The sequence below is a fragment of the Labeo rohita genome, chromosome 8, assembly GCF_022985175.1.
Source record: "Labeo rohita strain BAU-BD-2019 chromosome 8, IGBB_LRoh.1.0, whole genome shotgun sequence".
Taxonomy (NCBI): domain Eukaryota; kingdom Metazoa; phylum Chordata; class Actinopteri; order Cypriniformes; family Cyprinidae; genus Labeo; species Labeo rohita.
This window is the reverse complement of record NC_066876.1, coordinates 24,532,720-24,560,351: the sequence shown is the minus strand read 5'-3', so window position 1 is coordinate 24,560,351 and position 27,632 is coordinate 24,532,720. Positions and strand designations below refer to the sequence as shown.

Sequence of the window (27,632 nt, the reverse complement as noted above, 5' to 3'; positions counted from 1 at the left end):
CATGTATATATATTTATATATATTAGAGTGCGTAATAAGATGTGGACGTAATTTACAATATTAACGTCTAAGCGCATCCGCAAAATTGTGCATAACAGCCTAACATCGTCCTGTCGCGGTGTGTTTTGAAACAATTTGACACAATTCCTCATTGCTAGAAGTTATCGTGTTTTGAAGAAAGTTAAAAAAAAAACTATTAAATAACAGAGAATTAATTTTCAGATGGTCAAAGTTACATTAATCTTTTGTCATTTGACAAAATACTTAATCGCGTTAAGTACATTAATTCTTCATTACGCACTTAATGAAACAGTTCTCTCACATATTAAAGTTCTGTTATCATTCTGTTATCATAAAAATTGCCTTTGTTACATCTGTGGAACACGTTAGATTCAGTTTCACTCGCTATTCCCTGTCATTGCATCTTTTTTCATGCGATGAAAGTGAATGGTGACTGAGGCTGTCATTCTGCCTAACATCATCTTCTGTGTTCCACAAAAGTCATACAGGTTTACCCAATACAGCATGAGGGTGAGGAAATGACAACCGAATTGTAATTTTTGGATGCATTACGTAAACACCATAATATTGCACTGGGATATCACTGAAGACTTATTCTTTTAGTCACAGAAGCATCTTGATACTTACAGCTTACCTCACTATTTTCATTGTAGAAAGAACATACATTCTATTGATTATGCTCTTTACTATATGCATATGTGTGTTTAGATGTGACGCTGTTATCGCAATTCATGTCAGTTGTAAATTGAGCATGCATCCCTCAAGAACAGGGATTTCTGGTATTGGACTTAGGGTGGTCACCCTGTTTAGATGATGCTACAGTGGCGTGGGATTGCGGGGGTTGGCAAGTTACTCCAGCTTATGATTATACAAATTTGACTTATATTAGTAATCATACCTTGTCACAAAAGAGAGTCAGAGGGTTTGATTATGATGATTGCCTAACAAATTCAAACCAAATGTTTCTTGAATGTGTCTCAGCATTTATAAGACTTGGGTCCACAAGTCGCCCCCGTCCAAAGTGAATCATTGCAATGTCTCTCAGATGTATTTGACATAAAGGAACACTGATGTTTTACATATACCTATTTGGGCATCCTAAGTTACGTGCTGGAAAGGAATGGAATGGACTTTTGCGAAACGTAGCATGTTGCATGATTACGAGAAATTATCTTGTTTTACACGTGCAGTGATTTTTAAATGTTAAATGAAAGAACATCACTGCGATAAAACATTGATTATATGATTCTGCATTCATTTGGGTTTTTGTGTATAGGCTGAAATATAAAGACAACAGATGCTCCGTTAAAAATAGTCACTGATCAGGTGCTCATTTCAACTGCAAGGGCAAAACATGCTTGATTGTACAGTAAATTAAATGATGTGGCAATGATGTGTACAAATATTTAAACTTACCTTACCTATTAGTCTTTTTTTAAATATTTTTAAGAATGGTGATTTTGTTTTTCTGAAGAAGCATGTTCTTTTTCACTCATTATTCTTTGCACATAGTGCAAATTTTTTACAGGTCTCAGTTATAATTATTCCTGCAGGCCATTTGTTGGATTTATACTTCAAAAAAAAAAAAAAAAAAAAAAGAAAGAAAGAAAAAATGCGTATAAGTATATATGTAATCTGTATACGGTATGTGGTACATTACATCATTGTAAATGAAGTAATTTAAGGTTATGTTTCTAAGACACTTATTTAATTATGTGATTGTTTTGTAGCTAAGTAGTTTGAAGCTCTTATCTAGACAAAGCTTTGTTGAAATGCCATGTTATCATACAAGATAAAGTTACCTGGGAGATGCATTTAATACAGCGGCATTTGTATTGTACTGTAGAATTCAGCAAGATCATGAGAAAGTTGTTTAGTTGGCAAGGCGTATCACAAACGTACATGATGAACATCCTAAGAACGCAACACTTGTCCAATGGGACAAAATCCCTCTACCATGGCTAATTAAATAGTTCTTTGGCTTTCTGTCTCCTGGACAAGTCAATTACTGATTTGTGGTGCATTGGTAAATATAGTCGGAAAATTTCCAATTTCTGAGCTGAATGATATCACGTTCTAAAGTCGGCCTATGAAGTTACTTTAAAACTTCAAAGTAATTTTTCAGAATTTGAGATTATCCTTATCAGAGATAGTCCGTGCTTGTGGGTTTTTTTTTAAACACAAGGTAATGCTTAGTACACGCAGACAAACTCCCACGTCGAAGTGTTGATTCAGCTCATGAAAAAATGAGTAATTGACTCTAAAGGGAGTCATTGGTATAGTGTTTCGGGTTTCTATGGCAATGCGTCTGCTCCCACACATATACAAACTCAGCACCGTTTGGTCACTCCGTAAAATGTGGCATAAGTTGAATTCCTGTAGCTTGATGAAGTTTCCTGTGTGTTTCTGTGCTTCCATTATTGGTTGTTTGAAAGTCTCAGACTGATCAGATTCAGAGGTGGATTTATAGGTGGATGCTTTATATACAACAACTAGCATTATTGCTTCCTGTAAACATGTGTTGTCCACAAGATTGCTTTGTTTGAGTTGCTGTGGCTGGCTGCACTTGAGATTAAAAAAATGTTGACGTCGGTGGTTGCATCACTGGTAAACCGTTGCAGACTGTGCAAGAACCTGCTTTCGCCTGAGCATTTTCCCGTGCTTTTCTCTGGTCCTCGGGCTTTCTCTCTCACACTTACACACACTTGATCTCTACGCACTCCCACACATCCTCCTCGACTGCGGCCCACGTCTTTTGGGGAACTCCTATGACATCAGAATGAGGCATGGATAAACTGATTGTGTGGGGAAACTGTAATGTTTGCAGCTTGTTCCATTGATTCACAAAGTCCTCATGATCAATGTGCAGAGCTATTTCATCCTGGTCGATGACATCAGCGAGCAAACCTTTACCAAGTGAACATTTTTCAGCATCAGTCACCAGGCATTCAAGAGCCAGCTTGCTGTAATGGAAGCCATTGAATCATTTCTCACAAACGGGTCTCTGGAGGACCTTCTCGAGTGTTGATTCAGCTTAATTTGGTGGGGAGTTTACAAGCTTAATTTTGAGAGAAAGATGCGGTCGGTGAGGCATAATCTGAAAAACATTTTATAATCGAATTGGGTAGCGTTTTTGAAAGATACCCTTGTGGTTTTAGAAGATTACAGCGTGTCGCTCAATCGGTATAGTGTGGGATCATTCCGTTGTAGTTTTTCAAATAATATGTAAAACCTCAACGTGCTTAATCAATCCTGAGGTAAAACATTCAGACGTCGGCAACCTTTATTGCTGGTTGGATTAAACTGCAATTTAGGCTTTTTATGGCACCTGTGATGTCATAGTAATGTCCAGTTTTGTTTTATTTATGCTTGCGGGATGTGTAATACTAAGCCAAAGCAACGGTCTGAATCATCCCTCATTTCAAGGGCACCCTCGCCCTGCCAATACAACCCTCAAACCAATAATTCTGTTAAAAAAATATTATCTGGTTTGAATAAGTGTCGAAATATCGCTGGAATACCAGAGGAAATGTGCTCTGGACCTGGGCTTAAACGGAGGAAAAACAGAATTGGCTCTGATGTGTCATCATAAAGTGTATTTTTAGCTTGGACCATGTCTTGAGAATCACTCATAAAAATGCGCCCACACTCTCCAACCTTTTTTCCCTCTCGCTTTTTGATATAGGGGTCGAATTCCTGCCTCATGTGAAATGGATCTGATTGTTTTGCCTACTCGCTCTGTCTCCCTGACTCCGTACTGAGATGAAGGGGCTACTCGCTCTCGGCCTGTGCCAGGGGGACATGCCACAGCTAACCGCACATCTACACGGGCCGAATTACTCATGCATTTTTAGACGGCAGCAACTGCGTCTCCAGACTTCTCAGCGCGTGTGACTGTGCACGCGGGTGGGTTTTTGATTTACATTTCGACAGTGGCACTTGCTGTTCTTGGCCCGGCGCTCGTTTGCTTCATCAAAGAAAAATCCTCCTTGTGGCGGCGCTGATCGCGAGGCCTGAAGCGGACACGAGGGCCCCGGCTTCCCGTCTAGGTGGCCGTGACCCTTCGGATCCGCTGTTGATTTAGTGTTAAAGGTGACGGGTGGCGATCGACACCCCGCTGGTCTTTGTACCAATACAGCTGTTTTTTCTACTCCGCCCAGTTCACTTGCCTGTTTAATAGAACATAAATATGGATACTAAAAGCGGTGCCAAGTTCCCTGGTGGGTCTTTTATTAGAATAAGTATTATTCTTTTATATCGAGAAATACCACAAAGATTACAGCAGATTGGAAATCTGGCTGCACAAACCGCCTTTAATTTATACACAGGACGTAGTGAATGTAGACAGATTCATAATGCATTTTCTGCCAGTCCTTAGACGTTACAAGTCTGGGCACGTCAGCCGTCCAATCGAGCGCTGGCTTCATTCGAGTGGTCAAAAACAAATGCTCAAACATTTAGTCCTTCATTAGCAGAAAGCAGAAATCATTCCAGTAGGCACGGTTATATCCTTTCTGTTGTTCAGTGGTTGCATCGTGCCAGGAAGCTGCCATGGGGCAGTGCCCATTGGGTCTGCGATCTGATTGGCTGGAATGACCCTTGAGGACTATGAAATACATTATAAAGTCTAATAGTGCAGTTTATATACTTTATTGCTGGTTGTTAATAAAGCGCAGGGTTCTGGAAGAATTAGTTATTCTCTCGTCCTCTAGTGATCCAACACCAACTGAGTGTAATATTATATTACGCTCAGGGATTTCTGAAGGCTAATAACCTGGGCCCTGAATGCAGATTGTTTAGAATGAAAACACTTTGCTTTTACGAACAGATCTGGATTATGTGATGGGAGCCATTCGTCTTTAGAATCACCGAAGGCTGTAAATTTTATATATTCATACTGTTTGTGAATTGGAGTGCTGGTATGATGAAAAACCTTTTTCATTGGCTCTTTGTCTAGTTCTTTTACATACAGCCACAGAAACAACATTTCACCGCCTTCCCAGCTGAGCATGTGTCAAGTAAACTTGACCTTCTGCAGTTCAAAGGGCAAAAAAAGGAACTGACAGACATTAATAAATATTCGGAGACAGACAGTTCGCTGCGAGCACATAAAATACCGCTAAAATATAATTTATGGCCTCGTTTTCTTCAACAAAGCTAATATTTTTGTGAATACCAGACATAATGGATATCATGGAGTGGAACTAATAATTTTGCGCTGTTACTTGTTGTATTTTTGTCACATCCAGCAACAGCCCAATCAGATTCATCTGACCTTCAGGGCTTAAAGTTTTTTCCAGGCATTTTGGAACAGTCTACAGTCACGAATTGGTAAGCTTTGAGCATTCCTACTTCCTGTTTCCGTCAAGCCGCTGTTGGATTACTCAGACGGAGACATGCTCAGAGCGAGGTTAAAAGAACACTGAACATTATTAAACTTTTCTCTGTCAGACAACTCGATCGTCTCATCTCCACACAGTGCTCTGGGGTGTTTACTCAGACTTAAAGCATAAATTGAAATCAGCAGTTTGGCAGGTTAATATTTGGAGAAAAAGATGCCGGCGAACGATAAGAGGACACAATTTCCCATGACACAGACTGTCCTGTCTGTTTTTTGCCTGATCTTTCACTTTGTTTTTGCGTTATGGGAATTTTTGTGTGAAATACAAGAACTTTTGACCAATAATTGTTACATGCCATGTAAAAAATTAGGCCAGACTGCGTCTGCAGGGCGTGAGCGTCACAGCAATGGCAGACATGCAGAGTTCTCGTTCTTCATGTGCTGTGGCTCTATACAGAAATGAAAATTAATTTTAGGTTACCTCATTAAGTATTTATTTTAATAATAGACATAAATTAAGAAAACGTATTTGGGAGAAGCCATTTAGAATTATTACAAAGTAGTTCTTATTCAAATCTGGTTACATTAAAAAAAAAAATGCCAGAAAAAGAATACAATTTTATTCTGTTAACCACCTGCATGGTTAAACTGATGCAGATGGAATAATGTGCTTAAATACGTGTTTATTTTGAATTAGGCCTATTTACTTAATGATGTTGCAACAGAATGTACAACAAGAAACATACAGCTTGTCCAGTGTAGCCCTTTTTCCTAACAATGATTCTTTTGCGTCAGAGTTCTTTTATTGAATGTAGTCCAGTTCCTGAATGAATGACTTGTGTGTTACTGTCCTTGAATCAAAAACATGCAGTGCAAGCAGTTGTTCACCCAACATTTAGTGTGCAATGATTAATCAATTATTTAAGATTAAGTAATTGTGTAATGATTAGTGTGCTGCATCTTTAAGTGGCACTATTGTGTTGTGTAGAGAGGTTTTTTTTTCGTTTTGAGCAGCTGATATAGTATAAATACAGCATAACTATAGAGACCATGTCTTGTCTGAATTTTTAAAGCAGGCATGGGTAGGACCACACAGTGTAGTCCAGAATTAATAACTCATAAGTGTGGTTGATTATAATGACTAAAAAACATACAGCACAACCAGTGTAGTCTGATTTGCTAAAAAAAATTTGATAGTGTGCTGTTAAGGATACACATATTGTGTGTTGTACTAAAAAATAATAATTTACATTGATGTTAACATTTACATTTAGTCATTTAGCCGATGCATTTATTCAAATGAGGACAACAGAAGCAATCAAACTAACGAAAGAGCAATAATATGTAAATGCTGTGACAAGTCCCAGTTAGTTTAATGCAGTAAATGTAGGCAGTTTTATTAAATAATAAGTAACATCAAAACATGTAGATAGAATAGAAAAAGAATAAAAACGCTAGAGGGTCTTTTTTTGTTATTTTAACAAATAAAAAGTAAAAATTAGAATAGAAATAGAATAGAGAGTGCTAGTGTTGGTGAGGGTCAATAATAATTATAAAAATATTAATATTTTAATAATAATAATATTTTTGTTGTCGCTTTATTTAATGCATTTAATAAGTTATTGTACTGTTTTAAATTCCCATTCAGAGATGAAATTGCATTTTTTTAAAATAGTTATTCTTTAAAACACTGTAAGACTTGTTAATGGATAATTAAATTCTTTATTTTATTTTATTTTATTTTATTTTATTTTTTGGTGTTTTTGCATTTTTCTTGATGGGACAGTGGAGATATGACAGGAAGCAAGTAGGAGAGATTGGGGGACAGGATTGGGAAAGGTCCAAGAGGCAGGATTCAAACTCAGGACACCCACAGCACATCTGCACCATATGTCAGCAAGCTGCCAACGAGGCTATCAGTGCAGACCAAATTAAATTCTTTACTGTTCTCTTGCATCACCTTTTTTCAAATAATTGGTGATTAGTTCAATAAATTATTTTGTGTTGTAGAAATCTATATTGCAAAAGATTGTGATTGAAAGGTTTACAGTGCATTTTCAGCATGTGTCCTTTCAGTTACACAAAGCCTCAATGCTGAAACTATACTCTCAGTGCCGCAGCGCCGTACTGCTCACTTGGACAGTGTGAATGTGGTCGATATGGATGCCTAATACTGTAAATATGCGGTTCAGATGTAGAATGTGTGACGGGCCTTACCGTTTAACGCATAAAAAGAACCAAAATCCCTAATAAAGCATTTGAGGTATGACTGCAATAGCTCATGAGAAAGCAGAGCATGAGAGAAGAGAGAGACTAATGTGTCCCGGCCCTTTAACAGGATGAGAGGAATTCGAGGAATGAATGTTGACTTCAGCTTTTTACAATTTGCACTGAGTTTGCTGACTTATCACCTACCACAAATATTTCCCCCACTATTTCACCCTTTAAGCTCTGACCGCAATCTCACAGATGAGTTTTCCAGGGCTTGGCCTGTGCCAAACTTTCCACTGGATTCACCCCTTTATGTGCACATGTGTGTGTGTGTGCGAGAACATACTCATCACGCCGCAGCAAATGTACCATAAACGTTAAGATACTTCTCTAGTGTTGACATAGCATTAATTCCACTGTCAAACGTTCCATTAATATGAGAAATAAGACATCCCATTATGGCAGACTGCTCGATTTTTCTTTCACCCAGTCGTGTGCTTATAGAACGCATGAGAAAACCTTTCAATTTGACTATACCATTACTTTTAGATGTCTAAGGGATGCAGTCAAAGAAAGGAACGTCGCCAGTACTGAAAAAATGGGAAGTACGCCTGGTGACCTCCAGGTCACATTCATAAGTGACGGAGCGAGGAATGCGTGTTGAGCGTGTCTGTCACACGTAACCTTCATGTCTCATGCACGTGTGTTTCTTATTGAACTAACACATGTGAGGGCGGTTATACATCGCTGGATCTTATGGAAATGGAAGCGAGTGTGTGTGTGCTCAATATCTCCGTGGAGAAAGTGGAAACGAAAACAATCTCAGCCTAATCAGAACCAGGTCACTCTGTTGTCCAGGCCACGCTTGACATTTACGGCCTTTCCTTGGCTCCACGCTCGCGCTTTACAGCAGGGCCGGTCCATGCAGCTACGCTCCGCCATATAACTGATTTGCTAGCGTTCCTAAATCTACACATAAAGCAACGCCTGACTTCACAAGGTTCCTATTTAAAGAAAAAAGATGACACAGGCAGAAGGAAACAGTTATATATCACTCGCAGTTTCTGACAAGAGGCTGGAGCCACGGTACGTGTTGTGAGTCTCTCTTGTTTTTTGGTGTTTACTTAATTCTTGCCCTAAAAAGTCAAATGTTGACTAATAGAGAAAAAAGGCGCTTGTGTTGTGAATGACCTAACTGCTTTGCTTTTTAAAATCTGAAATGAAGTAAGGCCGTATGAAAGCCCTGACAGCCAGGTGCTGTGGACTTGGCGAGCGATTTCACTTCTCAGGCCAGCTGGAAAATGAGTCCCAGAATTTATCTGCACCCTTTTCCCTTGACAAATTATTTTATTGTTCTCGCACAGTTGGTTTGCATTTATTCTTTTGGCTAATGATAGGTTAAGGCAGAGTGATCTGCTTTCGCTGTGTTACACTGCGAACGCACCCCAACTGGGCCTGTTCCCGCAATGACAAAGCATATTCGCTCCCTACGCTGACAGAAAGATCGATCGTGAGTTTAATGCTCGGGAACTTGCGGCAAAGCGATTCATCAAAAGGGATTTTGTGATCTGCGACATAAAGAAATTGCATTACATTGCAGAAATCTTGCCTCGGGATACCTGCAAACCTAACCTTCGTGCCCGAAGGTCACATCTTTTGCGGGGCTTAATTGGATTACAGGGCCGTTCGTGTTGTAGGAATGTTTCTGCCCGATGTAGATGGAGAGATATCAGCGTTATAACTGTCTGCTTACTGCACTCTACCTGACCCGAGCACAGTAGACGAGAGCTAGCCCGCTAATCTTTTACAAATGCTGCTAGTCTCCAAGACCAGGCTTTCTCAAAGATGACCGAGTCAAAACAGCCCCTGTTTCTCAATGAGCCGCCATTGAAAATATGTCTGAATCAAACAGTGACTAACACATACCTTCTGTCTGCAGGGTTACATTGAGAATGAGAGCGAGCCTTACCGGAGACATTTGCGCTCATCTGGAGGCTCTGGTTTCTCTTTAGAATCAGCACACTTATTTTCAAGGATGTTACAGAGTGGAGACAGTGGACTGCCTAGAGGATTGTATTGTCATAACAAGTCTGTGAGCGCTTGCAGTGATTGACTTTTCAGTCAAGTTAACGGATGACGTCAGGAGAATTACCTAGAGAAAGTTATCTGTTAGCAGTCGTGGCTAATGAATTGTGTAAATTTGAATTCTTGTCACGTGACCTTTAACAAAATGTATTTATGGTTTTTTTGTTGTTGAATTTACATTTGTGTCCGTGGACCACAAAACCAGTCTTGAGTAGCACGGGTACATTTGTAGCAATAGCAAAAAATATATTGTATGGGTCAAAATTATCGAAAATTATTAGGAGAATAACTAAAGATAATGTTCCATAAAGGTATTTTGTAAATTTTCTACTGTACATATATCAAAACTTAATTTCTGATTAGTAATATGCATTGCTACTTGATACAACTTTAAAGGCGATTTTCTTAATATTTAGATTTTTTTGCACCCTCAGATTTTCAAATAGTTGCATCTCGACCTGTCCTAACAAACCATGCATTAATGGAAAGCTTTCAGATGGTGTATTTAAAAAAATGTACCCTTATGACTGGTTTTGTGGTCCAGGGTCACATTTTAGGAATTTGAATTATAAACATGGTATTTAACAGATTTTAACAGTTTTATGACATTTTATAGAGTTGTATTTTTAAAATGCAAATTTATTTTCGTCCAGATTTTTTAAAGAAATGAAATTAGCTGTAAATATTCAAAATTACAGCATCAAGTTTTACAGACATTTGGGGATCTGAAAATTATAAAGGCAATGTACTCAGAAACTCCTTTTTTTTTTTTTTTTTGTAAATTCATGTCCTAGTCACATTTTCTTGGTTAAAAATTACTTACACTATCAGAAAAAGAAAAAGAAAGAAAAAAGACAATTCTATTTTATATTTTTTACATTAACAATGTAATCAGTTTTTATTTATTAAAGCCAAGTACGAATCTCATCATTTTTGTGTTTTTAAACATTTTACATTTATTTCAGAATAATAACTCAAAGCAGTAACAATTTAAATGTGACCCTGGACCACAAAAACAGTCATAATGGTCTTTTAATTGAGATGTATACATCATCTGAGAACCAATCAAATAAGATTTCCATTGATGTATGGTTTGTTAGGATAGGACAATATTTGGCCAAGATACAACTATTTGAAAATCTGGAATCTGAGGGTTCAAAAAAATCTAAATATTGAGAAAATCGCCTTTAAAATTGTCCAAATTAAGTTCTTAGCAATGCATATTACTAATCAAAAATTAAGTTTTTATATATTTACAGTAGGAAATTTACAAAATATCTTTATGGAACATACTTAATATCCTAATGATTTTTGGCATAAAAGAAAAATTAATTATTTTGACCCATACAATGCATTTTTGGCTATTGCTACAAATATTCCCTTGCGATTTAAGACTGGATTTGGATTTTTGATGTTACTAAGTGTGTGAGTTGTTTACTTACTTTTTTAAAATTAGTCTTCCCATTGACGAGTAGGCATTGCCTACTCTTGCATGACTTTCCCCCATTCATTCTCAATCACCCCCCATCAAACTCACCACACACTTTAGGCGGTCTGTTAAAACTTAATGGGCTCAGGGGAGGCGTGAGAGATGCGGACTCTACTGCTGTCATTTTACCTGCTGGTGTCGCTGTTGGACAAAGTTTATTTAGAATAACAAGGGATTTATACACGTTTTAATGTTGTATTTTCTAATACTGGCTTTGTTTTATTTTTGTACTACAAATTTTTTATCATCCAATATTTTGAGCAGGCACTTGCCTTCCTTGCCTCCTTGGATGAAACACCCCTGGAGCTAGTAAAATTCATTGGTGTGATGATGTGACAACAATGAAACGACTTAAAATTAACCAAATTTAAATTCAAAACTATAAAATATACCACAATCTTCTGTCCTTTTAGTAGCTCTATAAATGGCATGTTGAAGGATCTGATACAATTTTTATATGTAATATCTCTTATAATATCTACAGTAGTTATGTGTCAATGAATAAAGATGGTGTAGTTATAGCTTGTACCAGCAGGGGCTGACAGGGCCATACTAACCAGCTAGATCTTGATTACTTAATGCATCCATATGGATCTTGACATTCACGTTAGTATTTACGCCAAATTGCTCATTACACTAGCGATCCCATCTCTGTAATGTTACAACATGTTTTTACAAACATCTTATCAGTGAAGCATATGGAGAGAAATGACGTTAGACATGCAGCTTCATTTCGAAGGCCTTTTTGGTTCTCCCACGCCCTCCTCCTCTGTTTCGCGAATGCCTCTGCGATTGGAAGCGCGGAGCTTTCTAAACATGTTTCTCATTCCAATTCACCAGATCGCTGCCAACCACACATCTTGAAAAGGACTTTGAGTTGTATTTTCATATGTTCTCTTTGTTTACATGGGGTTAGCCACATCTTCAGATCACTTTGTGCTTTAATTGACTCCATATAGTTTTGACTCGACTCCAGTGACAAATAGAAGGATTGTCTTTGAGGATTACTTGATGGCAGAGAAATGTAGGGAAGCCAGCAGAAAAGACTTGCGTAACAGCTTTCGATGTACATGTTTTCAATGTTGTGCATGCTTTCTCATCATTATCTCAGCAGTGACTCGTTTTGCATGCTTGTACTTTTTGATAAAACGTACTTTACGACAGAACGCTTAATGTTAAACGCAGTTAAAATGATGAATGAGTGAGTTTTTAGGAAATGGGTTCAAAATGTGTAAGTGCTTACAAAGCACAAGCTGTTAAGTGTGTTAAGTGAATATTTTTTAACTAGAAGTGCCACTGTGAAATAAGTGCTTTCCTTCTTTTTTTCCCCCTCTTTTAAAGTTAGTTTTAAAGGCAAGTTATGCACACAACCTTGACTGAACAAACAGCAGTCTACATAAAGGAAATACATTACATATTTTTAAACCAAATCAAATCAGGCCAAGGCAAAATGCGGTCAGCTATAGGATGAACAACACTAACTACTGTAAAATATCTTGGTTTGTAGCATGTCATCAAGGCTTATTAGAGTTGCCGATAGACTGGCGATGGTGAGTTGACCACCAGCTGCACGTCAAATCGTGTTTGTACAGTTTGTAGGTGCCAATTTTCTACAAACCTCAAGAGGCCTGAAAGCAGGAACCAAGTCCAATAATTGGCTAGCAAATCATTAGGATATGTACACTACCGCCAGCCAAAACTCACTCGTTTAAAAGCACACAAAAAGGCCGTAGGAACCCACCATGGACCCATTTTTAACATGTTTGTATTAGCGATGATGTAAAATGGCAAGAATTCATATTTCGCCTCAAATTTTGCCTTGTTTTTTTCTTGCAAAGGAAACAAATATTTGCATTTCAAAGCTCTTTCAGAGTGAAACGAAAAACAAACTCTTTATGGGTTTGGAGTCTTTTTTGGAAAAGTCCCGGGATGAAATGAATATGATTTATAGTTCATAAACGCACAGCCGATGCCAGGTTGTGCGAAAATGCTGGTGTTAAGTCATGCTTACAGCCCTGAGAGGAAATAAAGATCCACAAAACGCTCGCTGACTGACTTTCAACGCTGTTTATGATGCATTAGCCAAACTCTGCAGCTCTGGATCAGGAATCGAACCGTGAACTTGTTAGTTGAGCCATAACTCATGATATTTTGTTATAATGACGTTGTTTACCACATGTGATTAAGTAAAAGACGGCTATCAAGCAAGGAGAAAAAACACCAGGGTCTGTGACCCACTGAATGCTTGCGCAGTGAGAATAGGCTTGCTCTTAAACTGCACTGACGGTGGGCCCGTTCTCCTCAGCTGGATGTGACTCGCTGTCTGCATAAATACTGCTTTATTTACCACCTTCCCCTACAAACCCTATCGCTGGACTAAGATTGAAAGAATTTCCATTAAAATCACCCCATGATGCCCTGCTTTTTTATGCATGCCGCCCCTGCCTTTTCTTTTTTTTTGGTTTTTCAGCCCTCATTTCTCAAACCGGCAGCCGGCGTGTTATTCCTGACCGGGGGCTCCCGTGCTGACGGATGCCCTACCTTCTCTTCTCCTCTCTGGGGACGTCTGCATTGTGAGGGCCCCGTTTGATGTGTGATGATGTATATTGTCTGCTGATCTGTCCCTTCTCGGGTTACCAGGGGCCTGAGCGGGACAGGAGTTGTGGGGGGAACTATAAAAGTGGGTCGGTTTAGAGTGATCCTTTGGTTTGTGAGGATGATACCCCACAAAACAAAAAAGAGGCACATTGTTTTGCCCACTTCCGTTCAGGGATACGTGTGGTTTGAAACTCTACGCAGGTTGAGGGTGATGGAAAAACATAGGCATCTTGTGTGGATGTATTCTGAGAATAAAAATGTGTGTTGTGGGCCCCCTGTGCTTAGGCCTATTTCTAAAAGTCAGTTCTTTTACATATTAAACAATGAGGTGTTTAATTACACAAGAATATTGCTATATTAGCATGTCTATGTTGTTTAAACACTTATTTCAGAAAACTGGCTGTACGGAATATTCATTTATAGTACGGTTTAATTTTTTTTTTTAATGTTTTATTTGATCATTTGATTAAAACTACAGTAAAACAGCAATTATAGGAAATGTTATTGCAATTTAAAATACTTTTTTTTAAATATAGATTTTTAAAATATATATGTAATTTATTCCTGAAGTTGAATTTTCAGCAGCCTTTAGTCTTCAGTGTCACATGATTCTTCAGGAATCATTCTAATATGCTGATTTGGTGCTCAAGAAATATTTTTTATTATTGTCATTGTTGAAAACAGTTGTGCTAATTAATATTTTTTGTGGAAACTGTGAACGGTCAGGATTCTTTGATGAATAGAAAGTTCAAAAGTACAGCATTTATTTAACAGATTTTTTTTTTTTTGTATAAACAAAGTCAGTTTTGGTACATTTAATTCATCCTTTCTGAATTTAAAGGAGAAGTCCACTTCTAGAACAAAAATTTACAGATAATGTACTCACCCCCTTGTCATCCAAGATGTTCATGTCTTTCTTTCTTCAGTCGTAAAGAAATTATGGTTTTTGAGGAAAACATTTCGAGATTTTTCTTCATATAATGGACTTGACTGGTGCCCCGATTTTAAACTTCCAAAATGTGGTTTAAATGCAGCTTCAATGGGCTCTAAATGATCCCAGACGAGGAAGAAGGGTCTTATCTAGCGAAACAAACGTCATTTTTTTGAAAAATAAAAATTTGTATACTTTTACTGCACAAAAGCTAGTGTAGCATGGGCTCTGGGATGCGCATTCACAATGCTACAAATTAGTGATGGGTCGTTCTTGAACGATTCGTTCATTTGAACGAATCTTTAATGTGACTCGGGAAGAACGAGTCGTCTCTGGGAGTGATTCATTCAGCCACACATGCGCAACATCCTATTATGTTCTGTACTGGAATTAGTTCACCTGTTTCGAGTCTTCGGGTTTTTAGCGAGTCGTTCTTCATCTTATGGGGCTGTCACGTGATGAACAAACGACTCGAACCCGAAAACTTGTCAGATAAGAGGTGAGGTGAGCTAATCATAAAATAAAGACCCAGGTAAACAATGAATTAATCTTTTCTGTTTCTTATAGCATTATAGTTTTGTCTTGTTTGTGGTGTGATCAACGTTTGTGTAAGCAGTAGATGTGTCAGGGAAGTAACATGTACCATTTTAATTATATTTTGCTAAAATGAGCGAAATGAAGAAACGACTTGAAAAAAGATTTGTTCATTTTGCTGAACGAGACTGAAAGGTCCAAGTCAGTAAAATGATTCGAACTTCCCATCACTACTACGAATCACGTCTAAGTTCATCGTCTGTGTACCGACATCGCTGTACCTTTTTGTTTGTAAACAGCGTTTGACTTATTTGCACTTTCTTAGTCTTTGCGTGTTCGCTTTGTAAACACTGGGTCTGTAGTTCCGCCTATATTCGGCGTGACCTTTCGACGTGATTCAATAGTACGTAGCGTCGTGAACACACATCCCAGAGCCTGTGCTACACAAGCTTTTGTTCTTAAAAAGTATAAAATTTTTATTTTCCAAAAAAAATTACTGATAGTTAGATAAGATAAGACCCTTCTTCCTCGGCTGGGATCGTTTAGAGTCCTTTGAAGCTGCATTTAAACTATTTTGGAAGTTCAAAATCGGGGCACCAATGAAGTCCATTATATGGAGAAAAATCCTGAAATGTTTGCCTCAAAAAACATAATTTCTTTACAACTGAAGAAAGAAAGAGTGAGTAAATTATCTGTATCTCATTTAAATGTTAACTGTTATTTTTTGATAACCTGTGACCTGTTGAATCAGTAAGTTTAACTCCTCAGTCGGATCAGTCTGGTTCATGAATGGATCACTCAGACCTGTTTTTTTAACCAAATCACTGATTTGGTCATCGCTGCTTCTTCCATTGATGTACCAATGTTACTGTATGGCTTCAGAAGAGTCATCTGAACCACTTTTATGCTGCATTAAAGGTGATTTTTTTGAAGCTTGAAATCTTTATTGTAATTGCATAGAGAAAAGCATGGAAAATTGCTTTAAATGTTCTCCTTGTGTGATCTGTGAGAGTAATACAATGCCGTAAGGGTGAGAAGATGATGACAGATTTTTCATTTCTTAGTAAAATATTCCTTTGACCAAGTTAATTGGAAAATTATGTTCTTGTAAACATGGTTATTGATTTTGAGCTCTCTCTGATGCAATATTCATATTAGAAAGAATCAAAAGTCAGCATGGACTCAATTTTGACAGTTATATTTATTTGTGAAGTCGCCTTGGGTTGAATTTCTCTATTGTGTTCTTCAAAGCCCGAAACAGTCTTAGCCATGGCCATGATGCTTGACTGAGAAAGAGCTTTGATAGAAACTAAGTTAGTTTACCACTGCGGAGTACAGCCAGCTCTGTCATCTGCTGTGAATTTGCAGATAACATTTGTTTGGGGATATCAGCAGGGATTATGTTCTTGTTTCGGCTTGGACTGGTCATCTCAGCACACTGTAATAGGAAAGCATGGGGCTTGAAGCGGGAAACATGAAACAAGATGAATAATCAAATAAAAATAAAAGCTTTTCCTTTACTGCCCCTGTTGTCAAAGCATATCATGACTCCTAAAAAAATTGTGGAGCCAAGTCATTTCTTAATCAACAAGACTACTCAGTGTGTGAGTCTGGTAGTAAGATTTTATCCCGGTTCCTGCCAGAGACTTCAAAGCCAGACCAATTATACCGATTGCTTTGAACGTCTTATTCGGAAAGAAAGCTTCCATTTTTACCTCCACTAAAACAACCATAACAAAAAATAGGAAATAAAATATGATTCGCTGTTGTGTTCCTCGCATAACCATCTGGTTTTATCATCTAAAAACAAAGGATCCCTTAGAGAATCGCAGGCAGAGCTACACTGTAGAAAATAATAAAATCATTGTCAAACATTGTTCTGTTTATTTATGACTCAATTACAAGCACTTCTGTCATTAAACTACAACTGTCAAGGGGTTTCCCACACATAACATATATATACATATATACATTTTTCAATTGTAAATTCATGTCCGAGTTACATTTTCTTGGTTAAATAAACATTCCTTACACTACCAGAATAAAAAACTAAAAAATTGTACTTTTACACTAACAATGTAATTAATAGGCTATTCTGTTTATTAAAGTTTTTAAGTTAAGTTTAAATCTCATTATTTTAGAGTTTTTAAGCATTTTACATTTATTCCAAAATAACAAATTTTATTTAAACAGTTACACATTGTGTAGTTAGTCTTCCCATTAATGACATTATATTGTTTATTCAGACTGATTCGCGAACAAGCATGAATACAAGAGGTGTGAACCAATCACAGCCGATCATAACCGGGCATATCCAATCATATCGCAATGGAGGCATTGACTCCTCTCATGTGACTTTCCCCCATTCATTATCAATTACCCCCCACCAAACTCACCGCACGTTTTAGAAAGTCTTTTAAAACTCAGTGGGCTCAGGGGAGGCAAGAGAGACGCGGACTCCTGCTGTAACGTTACCTGCTGCTGTCGCTGTTGGACAGTTTTACTTCAGGAAAACAAGTGATTTATACACCTTTTATGTTGTATTTTGTAATATTTGCGTTATTTTATTTTTAGGAGTTCAAGCGTGTAGCACTAAAACCTATTTGTAATTGTTATTGGTCACGGATCAGCAATCTCCGCGTAAAACTCATTGTGCAGACCAAACCGTAAGTTGTAGAGAATTGAAGAGACTACAGCGTTACCAAGGCTCGCCCCAATCGGCCTGACGTGGCACTACAGCGATAAAAAGTATAAAATCGCTCGTAACTCCTAAACCGTCTGTCACAGGCTCAGGTGTCAGATGTCGATGGATTCCTTGGCTCATGTTGGACGAAACTCTCAGGAGAGTGAATATCAATAATTATCAAAAAAAAGTTGAACTTTCGACTCACCATCGAAAACGTAAGAAAGGGGCAGGGCCACTTTTAGTAAAATGTCTATAATTCCTGAACAGAATGAGATATCTTCGCCAAACTCAGAACACTTATGTAAGATCTGAGGTCACAGGAAAAAAATTGTGGAGCTTGGCTACTTGGTGGCGCTATTAGAGGGGAAAAACATAAAAATGGCTATAACTGCGCAACCATTTGTCCTTTCAACATGACAATTTGTGTGCACAGTCTTTGTCCAAAGTGCCACAATTGTCTAAAAGAACATTTGTGTATCTCAAAAAACATGGCCGCCATTGGCAGACGAAGTTTGAGCACGTGTTAAACAAGGTTAGTGGAGGGCGATCAGAAACGGCGATCAGAAACAGAACGGGACTTGATGGGCCTGTTTGACTCACAGCCCCAAAAGAGAGAAATTGGCCACTTGGGGGGCAATATAGCATTTTTCAAGGGCGTAAATGATTACACATTGCGCATATTTTCGTACATATACATGCTTTATTCATATCATACAATAGAAGTCCTCATTCCAGACAACTTTACCTTTAGAACCACTGCTGTCAATCAAACCTACTTGTCAAACTTAGATGTCAAAAACCTACTTTTGTGAACTAGTCCTAGTTTTTTTGCTCAATCTGGAAAAAAAAACACTCCAGTACAATTCTCTGGACTCTTTAGGTCAATAATTATCAAAAAATGTTGAAATTTACCTTTTGGGAGGCTACAATGGGGTCGTTTAGAAAAGGGACTTGTCCAAATTGTCCCAAAATCCTATAAAGCCTAAAGGAAAACTCAAAACCTCACAAAACCTGGTGAGCACATGCGACAGGTGATTTTAAATAAGCATGCAAAGTTTTAAGGAGATCAGACCACAAATGGCATTGTAACAGTTAAAAAGGACTGAAAATGCTTTTTTAATCATTCATTTAGGTGGGTACAGTCTTGCTAAATAATATGTAATGTCTTTTTCTATATATGCTTAAATGCCTTAAGTGCTTGAAACATGGTATTCGCTGCTTGCAGCTATATTTGTGCTATGAATTTTTTTCTCATCCAATTTTTTAAAGGTGACACTGCCTTCCTTGCCTCCTCTGAGGTAACGCCCCTGATATATGTATAGATTATTGAAATATTATTACAATTTAAAATAACTTTTTTCTTTTTGAATATATTTCAAATATATATTATTCCTGTGATGGCAGAACTGAATTTGCAGCATCATTACTCAAGTCTTTGGTGTCACATAATCCTTCAGAAATCATTCTAATATGCTGATTTGCTGCTCAAGAAACATTTCTTATCATTATGAATGTTGAAGACAGTTGTGCTGCTTAATACCTTTGTGAAACTATGATAAATTTGATTTGAAACAGAAGTCTTTTGTAACATTATAAGCATCTTTTATACTTTTGAAATAATGATGTATGAATATAGTCTTCTTCAGCTTCAGACAAGTGTACTAGCGTTTGGAAAGAGGATACGTGATGTGTGCTTGTGAGGTTCCTCTCATGTTTTGCGGTTGAATTTGGCCACTGTCATTTGAGTGGAACTTCCTGCCATCTGCATTCAATCGAATTCTCTCACAGTTTCAGGCTTGCTTGTAAATATTGGAAGCAGCCTAAAGTGAACGCTATACTCGGAAATGTGGGCCAGTACAGTTGTGTGCAGAGCGTGTCTTTGGTCACAGATAGTGACAGGACTGCCGTCGCCCCTGTACTGGTTGATATTTGTCACTGGTATGCCATTTATTTCTAATAAACTAAAAAGAACAAGACTAATAGGACGGCTGAAGTGTATAGTAAAGCTCCCTTCGTCATGTATTTATTGGAAATGGCGTGCTGACCATTAGCTGTCATACCTTAGGAATGCTTTAAATGAAAATATTAGCCTTGACTCATACAATACAGGAATTTGTGCTTAGAACGCTGGATAGAGTACAAGACTGCATTTCACTTTTAATTACAATGGCCAGTTTTCATAATAAGGATTATGTGAGAACTTTATTATTAAGCCACAACCTTGACAGCCTGATTTAGTGTGAAAAGATATTTTGCAAATGGAATTAATTTCACATAATCTTTGCAGGCAATACAAGACTATTTAAATATGACTTCACAGGGGAAAAAGAGAAACCAAAGCACTTTGCTTGAGAAGAAAAGCTCTGTTTCTGTTCAAACACGGGCTGTTTGTCTTGTCTCAAAGCTTGGAGTAACTACTGATATATTATTTCTACATAAGTTGCACACATGCAGGCACGCAAAACAGAAACGACGTAATGCAACCCGTAGAGTTTCACTGCGGCAGTATCGCAGGACCTCCGAGGTCCCAAAGTTCTTGTGTTTTTACAGAGCCCCAAAGAGCCGTCAAGATCCAATAAAAGCCAGAACAGCAGTCTGTGATGAGGAACCTCGAGTCTTAATGTTGAAGCTGTACGTTTTTACAGCACAAGACACAGGAATGTACCGCAGCTCCGTGCTACTGACACATTTACATTGTAATCAGCCCCAGTATTTCACACTCTATAGATTCCAGTGGGCCTGATGTCAAATCGTTTCCAGGAACCTCATCCTGTACGTAGACCGTGAAACGAGAACTCTATTTGTGAACCCGTTTCTTACTACTGTTCGTTGTAAAACAAGTTTTTTTCTTGTTCTCTTTTTACACTGCATTATTTTTAAGGGGCCCTGGCATGATTTAGTTCTTCTAGGACAATAGAATTGAACAGAACAATAGAAAATCATTTTAGTTGACTGAGAGCTCTTTGAATTATGGAAGCTTGTTTCCTCCATGGAATGAAATGATAAAAAAGGGAATTGCAACTTTTTAAATCACAATTCTGAATTTTTCCTCGCAGTTTGGAGAGAAAAAAGCAGAATTGCAAGATAGGACTTTTTTCTTGCAATTCTGTTTTTTTTCCTGTTACAGAATAAAAAATAAAAAAGGTAACTGCCACTTTTTATCTTACAATTTTTTTTTTCTTGCAATTGCAAGTTTTCTCACAATTCTGACTTTTTCCTCGCAATTGTGAGGGGGAAAAAAACTAGATTGCAAGATCGCCTTGCTTTTTTGAGTTTTAATTTTGGAATTATGACTTTGCTCACAAAAATTCTACATTTCGCAGTTACAGCTTTTTTTGTTCCTGCATGCCACAGAATAAAAAATAAAAAAAACGTCGAATTTTGACTTTTCTCTTGCAACTGCGAGTTTCTTTCTCACAATTCTGACTTTATATCTCAGGATTCTGACTTTTTCTCGCAATTCTAAAGGAAAAAAAAAACAGATTTGCAAGATGTGAGCGCAGAATAAACTTTTAAAAAGTTTTTTTTCTTGCAATTCCGATTTTACATCTAGCAATTTCGCAATTACAACTTTTTTCTTTGAATTCCACGATCTCGCAATTCTGTTTTTTTTTTGTTCTTGCCACAGAATAAAAAATAAAAAGGTAACTGTCACTTTTTATCTTACAATTATGGCTTTTCTCTTGCAACTGCAAGTTTATTTCTCACAATTATGACTTTATATCTTGCGATTATGACTTTTACCTTGGAATTTTGTAGGGGAAAAAAAACAGAATTGCAAAATATAAATTCTAACTTTTTATTCTTGCAATTCCGAAATTACATTTTGCATTTTGAGTTTACATTTTGCAATTATGATGTTTTTCACAAAAATTCTAGATTTTGCAATTACAACTTTTTTCTTTGAATTCTGAGATTACATCTTGTAATTCTGTTTTTTTTTTAACTGCCGCTTTTTATCTTACAATTCTGACTTCTCTTGCAATTGCAAGTTTTTATCTCACAATTCTGATGTCACGATTCCAACTTTTTTCCTTGCAATTCTGAAGAAAAAACAGAAACTTTTCTGAGTTTATATTTTGGAATTATGACTTTGCTCAGACAAAATCTACAATTCACAATTACAACTTTTTTTCTTTTAATTCTGAGATTACATTTCAGAATTCTTTTTTTGTTGTTGTTGTTGTTGGCTCTTGCCCCAGAATAAAAAATCTTACAGTTTTGACTTTTCTCTTGTAATCAGAAAAAAACTCAATTGCAAGATATAAACTCAGAAAAGAGTTTTTTTCTTGCAATTCTGATTTTACATCTCGCTATTCTGAGTTCTGATATTTTGGAATTATGACTTTTTCATAAAAAAATTTTCATAAAAATTCTACTTTGGCAATTCTTTGGCAATTCTGTTTTTTGTTTATTTGTTTCTGCCAAAGAATAAAAATGTAAAAGGTAACTGCCACTTTTTATTTTACAATTTTGACTTTTCTCTAACAATTCCAAGTTTACATCTTGCAATTCTGAGTTTATATTATAGAATTATGTCTTTTTTCACAAAAATTCTACATTTCGCAATTACAACTTTTTTCTTTGAATTCTAAAATCACATCTTGCAATTCTGTTTTTTTTTTTGTTCTTGCCACAAAATAAAAAATAATAAAGGTAACTGCCACTTTTTATCTTACTATTCTGACTTTTCTCTTGCAACTGCAAGTTTTTATCCCACAATTCTGACATTTAATGTCGTGATTCTGACTTTTTCATTGCAGTTCTGAATAAAAGAATAGAACTGCAAGATATAAACTCGAAGTTCTCGAACTCAAGACTTTTTCTTGCAATTGTGAGTTTATATCTCACAATTCTGACTTCTCACAGCTCAAGATTGTGAGATATAAAGTCAGTATTGTGAGTTTAAAAGTTACAGTTACCTTTTATTTATTTATTTATTTTTGTCCCGTCGTGGAAACAAGCTTCCATATTGAAGCTCATCTGAGCTAATGTCTCATCAGACTCTAAACCTTTTCCATAAGACATTAGCTCTGAAAACAAGGCCACATTTCAACGCTGAATAATCCTTGCTTCAGTGAAACGACACATTAACAGTAGGTCTGACATTTTTTATTGATGATAATGATCAAAATGACTGAAGATAATGGTCATAATGGCAGAACTGAAGATGACTTGATTTTGAAAAAGAAGACCTGAATGCTCATGGCTTTGGAAAGTTATATAAGTCACTGAGGTGGCAGGAGCTGCACTGTATCTTATTTGATCTGATGAGTGCGTATCCATTACAAACCGAAAAGTTACGAAAGCCACGAACCCCATCTCTGGCACAATGGGCACCACCAAAGCTCTGCCAGGTTCTCCAGCACCACCCTGACCCAGCCTCACCCGCGGCTTACTGGAAACCGAAGCGATGGTGGTCCAGATCCACCCACGTCAGTCCACAGAGGACAGACTCACAGGCTCCTCCAGTGACAGCCAGTCACCAGCAGGTGGTGACATGCCCAAGTGGAACCCAGTAATTACAATAAATGTATGGAAGAACATCAACAACTGATCATGATATCTGGAAGCACATCAAGAAGTATGTCACTGGACTGATCACAATCTTGTGCATTTCTTTGCTAGGTGTGGTTGTCCTTATGTGCAAGGCCGATATGGTTTTGAAATGGCCGTGTAATGCTTTAATCACTGCGAGGCTTGATTTATAAGGCTCTCTTGTCCAAGCGTGCGGTTTAGTCATTGAACCGTAGGAGTAGTGCAGGCAGTGTTTTGTGTTTGTTTGTGTTCAGTAGTCTGCGGTCAGTTCGGACTGTTTTAGGAGCCGAGGCTATTATGAAATCACTGGCCAGCTGCATCTGTCCCTCGCACGAGCAAACGATTCTTCTTCTTTTGTTTGATGAAGCGTTGTGTAGATATAATGTTACAGCTGATTTTTAACTTAATTTTGTCTGTGCAACTGAAAGTAAAACCTCACATGTGGTTGCAAAAAAAAGGGAATCTTTGCTGTGCTGTAAAAAGCTCACCCACAAATAAAAATGCTGGTATTATTTACTCAACGTCGGTGTCTGTGTCCAAACCCATAAGCTATTTTTTTTGTCCATGCAGTTCTTTTGCATACAACAAATAATGACAAAAAGACAAATAAACTACTTTTATTACACTTCTATGGTGCTTTTATTGTATGTTTTTTTTTTTCACTGAAATTGTATCCCACAGAAAAAATGACATGAGACTAAATTATGACAAGTTAAAATTATGATTAGTAATTTATGACAAAATATTAATTACCTTTTTTTTTTTTTTTTTTTTTTTTGCATTTCTACTAAATGTACTTTTCATGCTTTTTTCCAGTTCTTACATTTTTTTTTTTTTTACAAATTATTTACAAATTTTAGTTGTCAATTGATATACTTATATATACTTATATAATGAATATAGTTTTTATTAATATTTTAAAGTTTTAATTTTTATATTTTGTTTTAATTTTAATTTTTTTTTTTTTGGTAATTTTGTCGTTTTATTATTTTGTTTTCTTGAAGATATCTACATGAATTTTTACTTCAGTTTTAGTTATAGTTTTTTTGGTACTTCAACTTAAGCTAAACAGCAACTGGCTGATAAAAAATATGTTTAATTTTATTTTTAGTTGTCGTTTATTCAGTTTCAAATCAATTTTTTATGGTTTTAATTTTAGTTAATGATTTAACCCTGACAACATAAGTGGTTTCTCTATAAAATAACCATCATATTCTTTGCTTTTGCTGTTTCCTTTGACATGATTTACTGTCTAAACTACAAATAATTATTTTTATTATACTTCCATGGTGCTTTTATTGTATTTTTTCCAACTGGAACTTGATAGACATGAGACTGAGTAAATTGTGACAGAATATTAATTACTTTTTATTTATTTATTTATTTTGTATTTTACTAAATGTAGTTTTAGTACTTTTCTTTACTGCTGTTTTAAATGTTTTTCACCTAAAAATGAATAAAAAATTGTGTTCTAAATAATGTTATTTTAGTTATTAATTGATATACTATTATAGTTTTTATTTATATTTTAAATTAGATTTCGTTTTTATATTTTCTGTTTTCATTTGATTTTTTTAAAATGTTTTTTTTGTAATTTTGTTATTTTTATTAATTTTCTTAAAAATATCTACATGCGTTTTGTTAATATTTATTTCAGTCTTAGTCTTAGTTATTTGGTACTTCAACTAAACAACAGTGAACTGAAATAACAGAAATAACATTTGCAAAAAAAAACATTGCAAGATCTGAGGAAAAAAGTCGGAATTGTGAGATACAAACTTACTTTTGCAAAAAAAAAAAAAAAAGTCACTTGTGTAAAAAAGAGACAGAATCACAAGAAATAAACTTGGAATTGCGAGAAAAAATTCCAAATTGCGAGATACAAACTCTCAAAAAGTCAGAATTGTGAGTATATATCAGAATTCTGAGAAGAAAAGTCAGAATTGTGAGAAACTTTGAATAGAAAAAAAGTCTGAATTGCAACATGCAAACTCACATTTGCAAGGAAAAAAACAGAATTGTGAGAAAAAAACTTCAGAATTGTGAGTTTATGTATCAGAATTCTGAGGGAAAAAAGTCAGAATTGTGAGAAAAAAGTCAGAATTGCGAGATACGAACTCATATTTGCGAAAAAAAAAAAGTCAGAATTGCAAGTTTATATCTCAGAATTCTGAGAAGAAAGTCAGAATTGCGAGATGTAAACTAGCAATTGCGAGAGGTGTGTTTACTTTTTTATATTTTATTTTCAGTTAACATTTATTTCATATCAAATCAAGTAAATGTTTTTTTTATGGTTTTAGTTTTAGTTAATGGTAATAACCCTAACACAAAAGTAGTTTCATATCATATTGAGGCCTTCAGTTTCTTTACTCTTGGTGTATCTTGTTACCTTTGACATGAAACACTCTGTAAAGAATATATTTTTGCTAAAAGTGACACTTTTGTCTTTAGAAATGAAACCCAAACCAAGATTTCTCTTCATACAGAAACTGCCATAACAAACCAATTTCATCCTTATGAAAAACCTGATCTGGTGGTACCGTTAATCCAGCAAGAAAAAGAAAGTAATTTCAGTCTCCCATAATTTAATCAAGTTTTTTTCCCCCCGTACCCTTGCAGGGCCAGGCACCTGTTTAAGGGAACCTTTCCCCAGACATTGTTATTTTTCATTTTGTTGTACCCTCAGGTTTTCAATCAAACCTTCATTACTAAGCAAACAAATAAGTTCCGGGTCTGTGTGGAGACACAAGTATAGACATGAGTTATGAGATTTAAACATGGAAAAGGCTCTCGTCCATAATATGCAACATCTGCGCAGGACACTACAGTCGTGTTGAGAAGCGCAAGAGAATCCAGTATGGTAAGCTGACTCTTAGGGGTCTCCAGATCTGGTCTCTAAAAGAAAAAGACAGAACTGTGCTTTAAGATTGCTTTAGGAAATGCAAAGTGGTTTGCTCCCGATGCTATAAGATTTTTTTGTTCGTTTTATGCTCCACCAGGTAAAACATGTCAGATCCCTTAGAAAACTATTAAAGCTTCATTTTCTCATACAAGCTGCATGATTTGAGGTTTAACAGATGTAAACATTTAATCCTTAACCCTGAATATCAGCACTAGTAATAGTTATGCCCACCTTATAGCTAGCCCCACTAACGAGTTAATAAGGCAGAAAAAGCCCGGCGAATGTAAGAGGAAGAGAGCATCAGAGACTTCTGATTGTTATTAACTGTTTAAGTGTGGATGCTATGATTTATGGTGCTAAAGTGGCCTGAGTAGAAATGTCACAGTGCATTTCCAGATGCATCTATCTTGTGGTTTTGGCAGCTTGTTGTTCTGTAGGCTTACATGTTTGACGTGCATTAGAGTTGATGCACACATACGTGTACTGGCACACATGCGCATACGCGCAGTCCTCTCCCATCCTCTCTCCTAAGCCCCGTCTTGTTCTGCCGTATTCCTGCGTCTTCAGACATCTGCTTTCCATTGCCAGCATCTCTGAAGACTTGAAAACATTAAATGCTGGCACAAGCTCGGTCTCACTCCAGCACTTAATGCTGCACTTAGGTGACTTGAAAGGCAGGAGGCGAGAATTGTAGAAAATGAAGTGTCACCGAAATAAAAAATCGCCTAAGATTACCACCAATTACATTTAATAATGGTCGACCCATCTGCTGATCAGATGCAGGGAGTCCCCGTGGTCCAGTTGTGGGGTTATGGGCTATAGGGGGTTGCACTGTGTCTTCAACTACTGTATGTTACTGTAAAGGACTGATTTGAAGTACTTTTTCAAGATTCCTTTTGATTTTGGACATCAAGTGGACATTTGGCCTTACACTAGTAATAGTGAAATTGTTTATCAAACAAAATATCCACAAAAATATTTATAAAATCAAATGCTGAGTGTGTTTACATGTGCAACAGTATCCTGATAACTACATGAGATTTTAAATGTTTTTTTTTCTCCAGTTTTCACATCAGATTATATAAGCCCATTTCCGACACTGAATAAAAAATTCAAAATTAAAAAAAAAAAGATAATTGTGACTTTATCTCACAATTCTGATTTTTTTCTCAGAATTGTGTATTACAAACGGACAATTCTGACTATATACTATGCAATTGAGAGTTAAGTCAGAATTGTGAAATATAAATTGTGAAATTGTGAAAAAAGAACATATCTGTCTTTTTTTTCTCCCTC

General features: G+C 36.5%; 1 protein-coding gene across 1 annotated transcript in view; it reads left to right on the top strand.

The window, feature by feature from the left end:
* The window catches only part of LOC127169522 (zinc finger protein GLIS1), a 95,166-nt gene that overhangs the window by 1,483 nt on the left and 66,051 nt on the right, over positions 1–27,632 (top strand). The gene's annotated exons all lie outside the window — the stretch shown is intronic.